Below are 12283 nucleotides of genomic sequence, written 5' to 3' on the forward strand. Positions count from 1 at the left end.
AACAAAGGTATTGTTTCAGACTTTTCTATATTATAAACATAAAGTCAATTACATACCTACACAAATATACACATACACATATTTTGAACACTATCTCCTTAATCTGCCTAATAGATTACAATTCCTACACTATGGTGCCAAGTAACTTGAAATATGGGGGTTACAAATCCTGCCACAACTAAGCGCAAGAAGGTCAGATGTCAGTACACAAGCTATAAAGAAGAAAAGGAAGACAGGGCAAAAGTAAATATTACTAATTCTGATGAGTTATGTATCAAATCATTTTAGGAAAAAAGCAATAAAAATTCTTTTGAAAGTAGAAAATTATACGGCTTGTTGATTTTTAAAAATAAAACATTATTATAGATTGAAATTGTACAGATAAGGACTGTCACAATTAAAATGCCACAGGTTAAAGACAAAGAGAGAATCTTAAAAGCAGTAAGAGAAAGAGAGTTAGTTACCTACAACGAAGCGCCCATAAGACTGTTAGCTGATTTCTCAACAGAAACTTTGCAGATCAGAAAGGCATGACAATGAAATAGTCAAAGTGATGAAAAGTAAGGACCTACAACCAAGAGTACTCTATCCAGCAAAGCTATAGTTTAGAATCAAAGGACAGATAAAGAGCTTCCCAGAACAGAAAAAGCTAAAGGAATTCATCACTACCAAACCAGTATTACAAGAAATATTAAAGGGACTTCTTTAAGAAGAAAAAGGAAAGAGAAAGACCAAAAATATATCAATAATAAAATGGCAATAACTACATACCTACCAACAACTACTTTAAACGTAAATGGATTAAATGTTCCAATCAAAAGACATAGGAGGGCTGAATGGATAAGAAAACAAGACCGTTACATATACTGCCTACAAGAGATTGATTTAGATCAAAAGATATACACAGACTGAAAGCAAAGAGATAGAAACAGATAATTCATGAAAATAGAAACAAACAAAAAAGCTGGTGTAGCAATACTTATACCAGACAAAACAGACTTTAAAACAAAGACTATACCAAGAGACAAAGAAGGCCCCAGTAATCCCACTTATGGGTACTTATCTGAAGAAACCCAAAACACTACTTCAAGGGGATGTGTGCAACCACATGTTCATTGTAGTATTGTTTACAATGGCCAAGATATGAAGGCAACCTGGGTGTCCATCAATGGATGAATGGATAAAGAAGAGGTGGTACATATATGAGGTTAGACAATTAAGTTTGAGAACTCATCCTAGAAAAAGTGCTACATACCTCATTGCTGAATATCACTATGGTCACCTTCAAAGTACTCTCCATGGGAAGCTATACACTGATGCCAGTGCCTCATGCACCCTTCAAAGCAATTTTGGAAATCTTTTTCTGGAATAACCATCAGAGCTGTCATCATATTACCTTTGATGTCCTGAATGTCATCAAAATGTCTTCCTTTCAATATTTCCTTTATCTTTGGGTAAAGAAAGAAGTCATAGGGGGCCAGATCAGGTGAGTAGGGAGGGTGTTCCAATGCAGTTATTTGTTTACTGGCTAAAAACTCCCTCACAGACAGTGCCCTGTGAGCTGGTGCATTGTTGTGATGTAAGAGCCATGAATTGTTGGTGAAAAGTTCAGGTCATCTAACTTTTTGACACAGACTTTTCAGCATTCCCAAATAGTAAACTTGGTTAACTGTTTGTCCAGTTGGTACAAATTCATCATGAATAATCCCTTTGATATCAAAAAAGGTTAGCAACATCATTGCAACAAGTTCGCGAACTTAATTGTCAGACCTCATATACAATGGAGTATTATTCAGCCATAAAAAAAGTGAAATCTTGCCATCTGCAACAACATGGATGGACCTAGAGGGTATTATGCTGAGTGGGGTAAGTCAGACAGAGAATAACAATGCCATATGATTTCACTTATATGTGGAATCTGAAAAAAAAATGAAAAAACAGAAACAGACTCATAGGTACAGAGACCATTTTGAGGGTTGCCAGATGGGAGACGCAATGGGGGGATGGGTGAAAAAGGTGAAGCGATTAAGAAGTACAAATTGGTAGTTACAAAACAGTCATGAGGATGTAGGGTAGAGCATAAGGAATATAGTCAGTAACATGGTAATAATTATGTATGGTGTCAGATGGGTATTGGATTTATTGGGGTGATCACCTCATAAATTATATAAATTTCTAATCAGTATGTTGTACACCTGAAATTGATATGATATTGTTTGTCCACTGTAATTGAAAAATAAAAAATTTTTAAAGAGAGAGGTTTGGCTTCCAGTTACAAAATAAGTCATGGGATGTAAAGCACAGCATAGGGAACAGTCAATGACATCGTAATAACTATATATGGTGACACACGGTTACTAAACTGATTGTGGTGATCACTTTCTAAGATTTATAAATGTTGAATCAGTATGTTGTACATTTGAAATTATATAACACTGTTTGTCAATTATAATTAAAATAAGTTAACTAAAAAGAAAAAATTGAGGAGTTAATTTTGGAAGAGTTTAGGGGCGTCATCTCCTTTGACCTATGACCCATGTCTAGGGGTTTTAATTAAGAGGAGACCAAAATCTGGACACAGAACTGAAAAGATATTTAAAAGGCACACTGGCTTTATCTGTGCATCAGTCATTACTTCTAGTCCAAACAGGCAGGCCTTTCTTAGCAAACAGATTTCCTGATTAGCAATCAGATTTTGGAAACTTCCAAGGCTACCTCCAGCCTTTTGGCCTGAAAAGCAAACACAGTTCAGTCTAAAGCTCATATTTAAAGCAAACAAACTAAGCATAAAGGTACACTTTCAGACACACTTCAGCAGGATGGGATTCTTTGGCCTTCAAATCACACTTGGTAAATATCTGCCTCTTTCCTTTCTCTTTCTCACTCAATGTTTTAACGAATAAACTTTCAGTAGAATGTTTGCTGGTTTAGCACATACTTTACCACTCTTCCCACAAAAATTACCTACTTTCTCTGCATGCAAAGAGGACCAAAAAAGACTGACAAATGAACGTTAGGAAAAAAATTTACAGCGTTTTTAAAAATACTTAGTTTTATAAACTACATCAAAACGTAATGAAGCAAAATGATCCATGATCATACTGCCTAGCTAACCCCTGATCCTTTTTTGAAAGGAAAGAAAATAAATAAATGAACATGGTTAGAAAACTCAAATAATACAGAAAAGAAAAAAAATAAAAGTTTTCCAGTATGTTAATAGTTCATATCTTTTCAGGGGGGAAAAGGGTATAGACCAGCATATATATGTTGTTTTTTTTAAAAGTTATACAAACGGGAAAGGTATTCATATGATTTTGCAAAACATTTTTTCATTTTATATAGATACATACATACACACACACACACACGCACACACACACACACACACACACACACACACACATAAATAATTCCAAATCAGCACACATACAGAGCTAATTCATTCTTTACAAACATGCAATAATATAACTTATAAAATATCTTGGCAGAGTTTTCAGTGAACCTATTTATGTAATTGCTTGGCAGTTTTAAATTTTGAAATAATCATACATTGCTCAATTACTCTCCAGTGGTGTCTACTTTAAAAAATACTTTAATTTCAAACAGTATTCCCTTTTCTGCATGTGTTGTAAGTATCACAACTAATCTGTTTTTTCTCAAACTGCATCACAGAACTGCCAGACAACCAACCCATCACAGACCATGTCAAGCTCTTCCAGACAACACAGACAATGAACCAAACCAGAAACACCTTAGAGCAATGCCAGAGGTTGGCAGTCACAGCTTTGCAAAGGGTTCTGGATAGCTGACCTTTTGCTTTTTCCTACATTCTTTGCCTAAGACACAACTGCAGGAAAAGAAGGTGGGGAAGAGGAGGGGCAATTATCTGCTGGATACTTCCCTTAGTCCATCTGGGCAGCTATAACACAAGACCACAAACTGGGTGGCTTACAAACAACACAAATGTATTCCTCGCAGTTCTGAAGGCTGGAAGTCCCAGATCAAGATGCCTGTATAGTCACCTACAGGTGAGGGCCTCTTCCTGTCCTCACATGGTAGAAGGGGCTAGGGCGCTCTCTAGAGCACAGGGAATCTCACTCATGAGGGCACTACTCTCGTGACTTAAGCACCTCCCCAAGTCACCACCTCCTCACGCTATCATCTTTGAGGGTTAGGATGTCAGTGTATGACTTGTGAGGGAACACATTCATTTAGACCATTGCAGTACTGAACTAAGAATGCCAGCAACTGAAAATACTAGGAAAGCAGTAGATACACAGGAGTCTCAAACCATCATGGGGTTGAACACCGTAGACCCTCCCCATTGTCAAAGTCTAGGGAGTCCCCTATGGCAGTCAGTGCAAGAAGCTCATTCTCCAAACAAGGACTGTAGAATGGGGGTGGGGACAGTCAGGAATGTCCGAGAAGAAATGTCCTTCTTCCTTCCTTCACCAAAGAGCTGCTCAGGAGTGTCTGATTCCCCCGGCAACCACATACCTCTCGGTTGGTCCACACAGCAAGTTGGTGGAGTGCAAGGCGGGGCCACGTATCTTGGCTATAAAACCTGGGACACACTCCCCAACATGCCCCACATTTTTATCTCCACCTCTGAGGGTCCGATTAGGTCTTTTCCTCAGGTAAAGGGGCTTGAAAACCCCCATTTCCCGATAACCTTCTACTTCTACTCATTTATCAAAAATAATAAAATGCCACTTCTCCAGATTAATCTACATCCACATTATTTTCTCCTTGAAAATTCCAGAGCATACTACTCATATACGACTTTGGGCCTTTATTATCCATTCAGTTATATGAATAACGAAAGATATAAAAGTGAGAGAGAGAGAGAGAGAGAGAGAGAGAGAGAGAGAGAGAGAGTTTTCCACAGGCCAACTACTTTAGAGGTAATGCTTTTATTTACACTGGTATATAATAAAGTTTGAGAAAAAGTTCAGACCCAAATTTAAATTAGTAAATGTGAGACTTGGATAAAACTATTTGATCTTTCCAATTCTCAGCTTCTTTATCTATAAAATAAGGTAACACTGTCTCTCTCATAGGATTGATGTGAAGATCAAATAAAGTTCCTTCCCCCATTCCCACCCCCATCAAAGGCTGAGAAAGTGCTTAAGTACTTAGCATCCTAGACATGCTCAATAAAGTGTTAGCTCTCCCAAAAGAGCTAGCATTCTGGCTGTCTCTCCCCCAGGATACTACATTTTATTCCCTCTAGCAACTACCAAAGTAGACTTCCATAGAGGATAGATACTATTAACAAGTTAACTTGGAATTTAACTGAATTGCACTGAACTATTAATAAGTAAAAGTCAGCATCTCTTATCACTCATAAGTGAATGCCTGCTCAAGATCAGTGGTCATTTTACATCTAATTTTACAATCATCGAGGGCCTAAAGTCATGGTTGGAACTCCAGACTTTTTATTTCTGAGGTAAGTCTTTGGCAAAGTCACTAACTGCCCTCTTACTTTCCTGGGCACTGTCACGCTTTAACCAGAAACCAGAAAAGAGACACAGCACTAATAAACTATTTGCGACTTTAAATCTTCAAAAAAAAAAAAATCACCTTTATTAAACCAAGGGTAGAATCATTACTAAGTTTCTAAAATCTGTTCTAAAAGGGCCTCTGCTGTATGATGACTGCAGGAAAAACTGTTTTCTTTAATTCTTAAAAAGGGTACAGTAGGGGTGGCCAGATGGCTCAGTTGGTTAGAGCGCAAGCTCTAAACAACAGGGTTGCCGGTTCGATTCTCACATGGGCCAGTGAGCTGCACCCTCCACAACTAGATTGAAGGACAACAACTTGACTTGGAGCTGATGGGCCCTGGAAAAACACACAGTTCCCCAATATTCCCCAATTAAAAAAAAAAGGGTACGGTAGCAAATTGTACAAAGCAATTTCCTAAGGCAAGCTAGACTGATGTTGGTATTCATTTTTAAATAAATTACTAGGCTTAGGTACTATGTAAAAACATCCAATAGACTATTTTTATTTACGAATGAAATGGAAGATCAATTCTTATTGAACAAATAATAATCAATTTGGAAATTTCAGAAGTTTGAACAGTTCAGTGTCAAGAATACAGATCTTATTTGGACAACATAATCAAATTAAATGTTTTATTCATTATAGGTCACTATCAGACCGAGAAACCACTGCTTGTAACTAAATCAAAATATATACATTAAAATAAATAACAACTGACTATATGTCACTCTAGTATGGTATCTTTGGAGGCTTTTAAAGGAAACCTAATACTTCACAGATTATTTAACATAAAAATATAAAGACAAGCAAAAAACTAAAACACGTAATATTCCAAACTCTATTAATATATTTGTCATAAACATCCTCATTACAGATTTACACAAAAATGGTTTCTCTTAATGAAAACAAGTGCCAGGCACTCTCTTTATTTTTGCATTGGCTCACTGAATGTGTCTAAATTGATCTGATTTATCTTCCTTTGCAACCAAATGATTAAAAATGGGCTGGAGTCATCACAATGTAATTGTACCACAACTCAAATCTGTTTTCAACAGCTCAATCATTCTGAACTCTAACTTCATCAGCACAACACTCTACTCAATGAAACGGCAGATAAGAGGTTACCATCACCCAGCTATATTTTGTTTCAACTTCCTAAGAAAAACAGGATCGACAAGACCAAATCCTCCTAGCACATTATATTACATTTCTCATTGGGTCATTCATCATTCTGCAAATAGGTCACAAAGATTTTTAAAAGGGCACCAAAAAGAAAAAAAAAGATTGAAAGGAGTGATTGGGTTAAAAGATTTGTGATACCCATCTCCAGGATCCTAGGGATATAAATGAAAGCTTATCTATGGCTTTTTCTTTTAAATGAATAAAAAGAATAACTCCACATTGCTCTGTGGATGCATTTTTATGAAGTGACATTATCAGCCAAAGTACTGCAAAGGGGCCAGGTAACAAACATCTCAGTTCCCATCAAGCTGGTCTACCAGGTTGAAATGAGAAGATTACAAAGAAAGAGCAGGAAGCAGATAAGCAATCCTGAAGAACTGAGCCCTCTGGAAGGTGGGAGGCATGGCTTGACCTACTAATGGAACTGTAGAAAACATGTTTTAAATCTAACACTGTGACTCTAATACCTGAGGAAAGCCCAATGGCAGAAATCAGCTTTTAGTTATAAGTCACAGAAAAGAAATGTCTGTGAATTTCACCAATACCAAATTTATATATGTTTCCACATTAAAAATAAAAGTCTGTCCCCAAACAAAATTATAACTTCACTAGAAAACAAAATGAAAGAAAATGGCCTACTAGAATCCAAACATCCCAATAAAGCATTGATGTTTTTATTCCTTTTCAATCTTTATGCATTCACAATTCTTATAGAGTTGTAACTAAAGGAGAGAGATAAATCTACACTCTTTACATTTCCCATATAAATATGCTCATGTATGAACAGTAATCTATTGAGAACCATACTAATACAAAGACAAAAATAGCACAGATAAATACAAAAATACAGCTAGTATTTTAATGATATTATGAAAAATGTCCAATTTTCATAAAACAGAAAACCATACTATGTTCCCTAAATCCAAGACACAGTAATTCATAATTTTCCATTTAGTAAATAATACTTTTGTGAAATGTAACTTTCTCTGTATAAAAGACCCAATTTGTATAACCATTAATGAAAATTCTTGAAATAATATACTAAACTTGGAAATCCTCAGTTAGTAGTTATTGGTAATGATTAGGACAGAGGTAATCAAAATTTTTTAATTTAATCTGCTTTATTCAAATGGATAATGTGCATAAAAATGCTTATCACTTTTATAAAAAAGAAGTATTTTTAAATTTTTAAAAAATTTTTGAATTATAATTGACATTCAGTATTATACCAATTTCAGGTACACAGCACAGTGGTTAGACATTTATATAACTTAAGAAGTGATCCCCTCAGTAAGACTTGCACCGACTTGACAATGTACATAGTTAACATGATATTATTGACTATATTCCTTATGCTGTACTTTACATCCTGGTGACTATTTTGTAACTGCCAATTTGTATTTCTTAAACCCTTCACCTTTTCACCCAGACCCCCAACTGCCCGCCTCTGGCAACCATCAATTTGTTCTCTGTATCTATAAGTTTGCTTCTGGTTTGTTTATTCGTTTGTTTTGCTTTCTAGATTCCACATAAAACTGAAATCAGAACAAAAGTATTTTTGATTCAAAGTAATGTATGTAGTAATCTAGAAAATGCATTTAGATTCTATCATTTCAGATTCCCATAGTTATTCCACAGAGAAATAACCAGAGACTAGTACTTTTAATAGTGACCCAAACAGGAATGGAGAGGAAGAGTAGCAAAGATACAATAATAGTCTATAAAAAATTATTTTTTAAATTTTTTTAATAAGGGAGATATTGTGCAGCTTATGCCCATTTCTTGAAAAATCTTTTTTCATAGAAAAACTGCATTGCAAAAACCTTAGTGAAGTATGGCCCTGTCATAAGGAACAAAATTGAAAGTCCAGGAATAAACCCTTATATTTATGGTCAATTAATTCTCTACAAAGGTACCAAAATAAGTCAATAAGTAAAGGATAATCTTTTCAATAAATGATTGGCACAATTGGATATCCATATGCAAAACAGAAAAGAACAAAAATGGACATATACCTGAACCTTACACCACACACAAAACTTAACCAAAAATGGATCATAGACCTAAATGTAAGGGCTGAGAAAACAAATGTTCTAGAAAGAGACATTAGAGAAAATACGTGTGACCTTAGGTATGGCAAAGAGTGTTTAGAAACAAAACTCACGAGCTTTGGGGGAAAAAATAATACATGGAACTTTATTACAATTAAAAACTTTTGATCCTCAAAAGACATCATTAAAAAAGCAAAAAGACAAGCCAGAGACTGGGAGAAAATATACATAAATTCACATATCCAATAAGACAAATAATCCAAAATAAAAATATGCAAAGGATTTAAATAGGCATTTCCCCAAAGAAGATACAGGAGTGGCTAAGAAGCTACTCCATTGATTCAATTACCAGCTTAATTTAATTATGAGGAGATAAATTTCATAATTACCATCTTCTGCCCTTTCCAAAAATCTACATAATAGAATGATTTCATTAGAAACACCAAAGCATGTTACTTTGTGATTCTCATATCAGTAAAGTTTTCACGTTACTATAAAAAATAGTAACATCCAGATTGCACAAGAAAAAAAACTATCTCTAGTCACAGATGATATAACCAGATATATAGAAAATCTTAAGGAAGTCACATACAAAATACAAAACTCTCAGTACTGATAAACAAATTCAACAAGGTAGAAGAAAACAAGAGCAATATACAAAAATCAATTTTATTTCTATACACTTAGCAATGAATACTCAATATAATGCATTATATCAATAAGCTAAAAAAGTAAAATTATATGGCCATATCAACATACGTAGAAAAAGCATCTGATAAAAATCCAACATCCACTCATGACAACAACTCTCAGGTAACTAGGAATATAGGAGAACTTCCTCAACTTGATAAAAAAAAAAACCTACAAAAAACCTACAGCTAACATTATACTTAACAGTGAGAAACTAATGTTTTCCCACTAGATTAAAAACAAGGAACGATGCTACCTCTCACCATTCCCATTAGACATCGTATTAGAAGTCCTAGCTAGTGAAATAAGACAAGAAAATAAAAGGAATACAAATTGGTAAGGAAGAAATAAAAATGTCTTTGTTTACATATGACATGATTGCCTATGAAGAAAATCCCAAAGAGTCAACAAAAAAACTCCTGGAACTAATAAGCAATTATAGCAAATTTACAGGATACAAAGTTAATACACAGAAGTCACTTCCTTTCTTATATACCAGCAGTAAACAATTGGTATTTGAAATTAAAAATACAATACTATTTATATTAGCATCAAAATAAATGAAATACTTAGATATAAATCTAACAAAATATGTACAAGATCCATATAAGGAAAACTACAAAACTCTGACGAAAAAAATCAAGTAAGATCTAAAGAAATAGTTATTTCACATATATACATAGGAAGATTCAATTGTCAAGGTATCAGTTCTCCCCAATTTGACCTACAGACTCCACACAATCTCAATCAAAATCCCAGCAAGTTATTTTGTGGATATTGATAAACTGATCCGAACGTTTACATGGAGAAGCAAAAAACCCAGAACAACCAATAAAATATTGAAGGACAAGAACAAGGTCAGAGCACCAACAATATTGATCTGAAGATTTACCATAAGCTACAGTAATAAAGACAGTATGGATTGGTAGACGAACAGACAAATAGATCAATGGAAGAGAACAGAGAGCCCAGAAATAGACTGAAACAAATACAGTCAACTGATCTTTGATAAAGGAGCAAAGGCCATTCAATGAAGAAAGGATAATGATTTCAACAAATGGTGCTGGAATACCTGGACATCCACATACAGAAAATGAATGTAGACAAAGACCTTACATCTTTCACAAAAATTAAGTCATAAACCTAAAAGTAAAATGTAAAACTATGTAACTCCTAGAAGATAACATAGGTGAAAACCTAGATGGCCTTGGGTTGGCAATGACTTTTTAGATATAAAACCAATAATCCATGAAAGAAATAACTGACAAGTTGGACTTCATTAACATTAAAAATTTCTGCTATGAGAAAAAAATTGTCACCCTTTCCCATCTTGCAAGATGGTGGGTGAAAGAGCTGAGAAGTCGGACACGAAGGAGAAGAAACCTGAAGCCCAGCAGGCTGATACTTGTGGCACACTTAAGAAGGGTAATCTCAAGGCCAAAACGTCTAAGAAGGGGAAGCCCCACTGCAGCCGAAACCCTGTCCTGGTCAGAGGAACTGGCAGATGTTTCCGATCAACTATGTGTTCCCTAAAGGAAGTATTCAGCAGCTAAATCCAGGATTGAAAAGAAAAAGAAGGAGAAGGTTCTAGCTACCATCACAAAACCAGTTGGTGGTGAAAAGAATGGTGGCACCTGAGTGGTTAAACTTCACAAAATACCTACATATGACCCTGCTTAAGATGTGCCTCAAAAGCTGTGGAGCCACGGCAAGAAACCCTTCAGTCAGCACATGAGGAAACTTGGAGCCGGCATCAGTCCCAGGACCGTTCTGGTCATTCTCACCGGGCGTCATAGAGGCCAGACGGTGGTTTTCTTGAAGCAGCTGGGCAGTGGCGATTTGTGACTGGACCTCTGTCCCTCAATCGAGTCCCTTTGTGTAGGACACACCAGAAATCTGTCATCGCCACCTCTACCAAAATTGGTATCAGTGGTGTGAAAATCCCCAAATCTCACTGGTGCTTACTTCAAGAAGAAGCTGCACAAGCCCAGACACCAGAAGGGTGAGATCTTCAGCACAGAGAAAGAGAAATACAAGATTACAGAGCAGCGCAAAGTTGATCAGAAAGCTGCAGATGCACAAATTCTGCCAAAAACCAAAGCTCTTACGCAGCTCCGGGGCTACCTCCGCTCTGTGTTTACTCTCACAAATGGGGTTGATCCTCACAAACTGAAGTTCTAAATGTATTGCGAAGAACCTAATTAAATGCCTGATCTGTTAAAAAGAAGGAGAAAGGGTAAGAGGAAGAGAAGGAGGATGAAAAAGGAAGAGGAAGGAAAGGAGGGAGGGAGGGAGGGAGGAATTGTCATGAGAAAGAAAAGACAAGCCACATAACTGGGAGAAGATATTTGCAAAAGACTTACTTGATAAAGGACTGGTATCCAAAATATACAAAGAACTCTTAAATCTCAACAATAAGAAAATGAGCAATCCAATTAAAAAATGGACAAAAGATCTGCACAGACACCTCACCAAAGAAGATATACAGATGGCAAGCAAGCTTATGAAAAGATCCTCAACATCAAACATCATTAGGGAACTACAAATAAAAAGAACAATGAGCTATCACTCTACATGTACTAGAATGGATTAAATCCAAAACACTGACAACACCAAATGCTGGAGAAGATGCAGAGAAACAGCAACTCTCATTCATTGCTGGTAGGAATGTAAAATGGTACAGATACTTTGGAAAACAGTTGGGCAAAACAAACACACTCTTACCATACAATCCAGCAATCATGCTCCTTGGTATTTACCCAAAGGAGTTAAAAATTTATGTCCACACTAAAACCTGCACGCTAATGTTTATAGCAGCTTCATTTATAATTGCCAAAACTTGGAAGCAACCAAGA

The 12283-nt window shown here is 35.8% G+C and overlaps 1 protein-coding gene and 1 pseudogene across 14 annotated transcripts in view; one reads left to right on the forward strand and one right to left on the reverse strand.

The window, feature by feature from the left end:
- APBB2 (amyloid beta precursor protein binding family B member 2) overlaps window positions 1–12283 on the reverse strand; it is a 331632-nt gene that overhangs the window by 252361 nt on the left and 66988 nt on the right. The gene's annotated exons all lie outside the window — the stretch shown is intronic.
- On the forward strand, window positions 10766–11609 carry LOC109458365 (large ribosomal subunit protein eL6; annotated as a pseudogene).

The sequence above is a fragment of the Rhinolophus sinicus genome, linkage group LG02, assembly GCF_036562045.2.
Source record: "Rhinolophus sinicus isolate RSC01 linkage group LG02, ASM3656204v1, whole genome shotgun sequence".
NCBI classification, from domain to species: domain Eukaryota; kingdom Metazoa; phylum Chordata; class Mammalia; order Chiroptera; family Rhinolophidae; genus Rhinolophus; species Rhinolophus sinicus.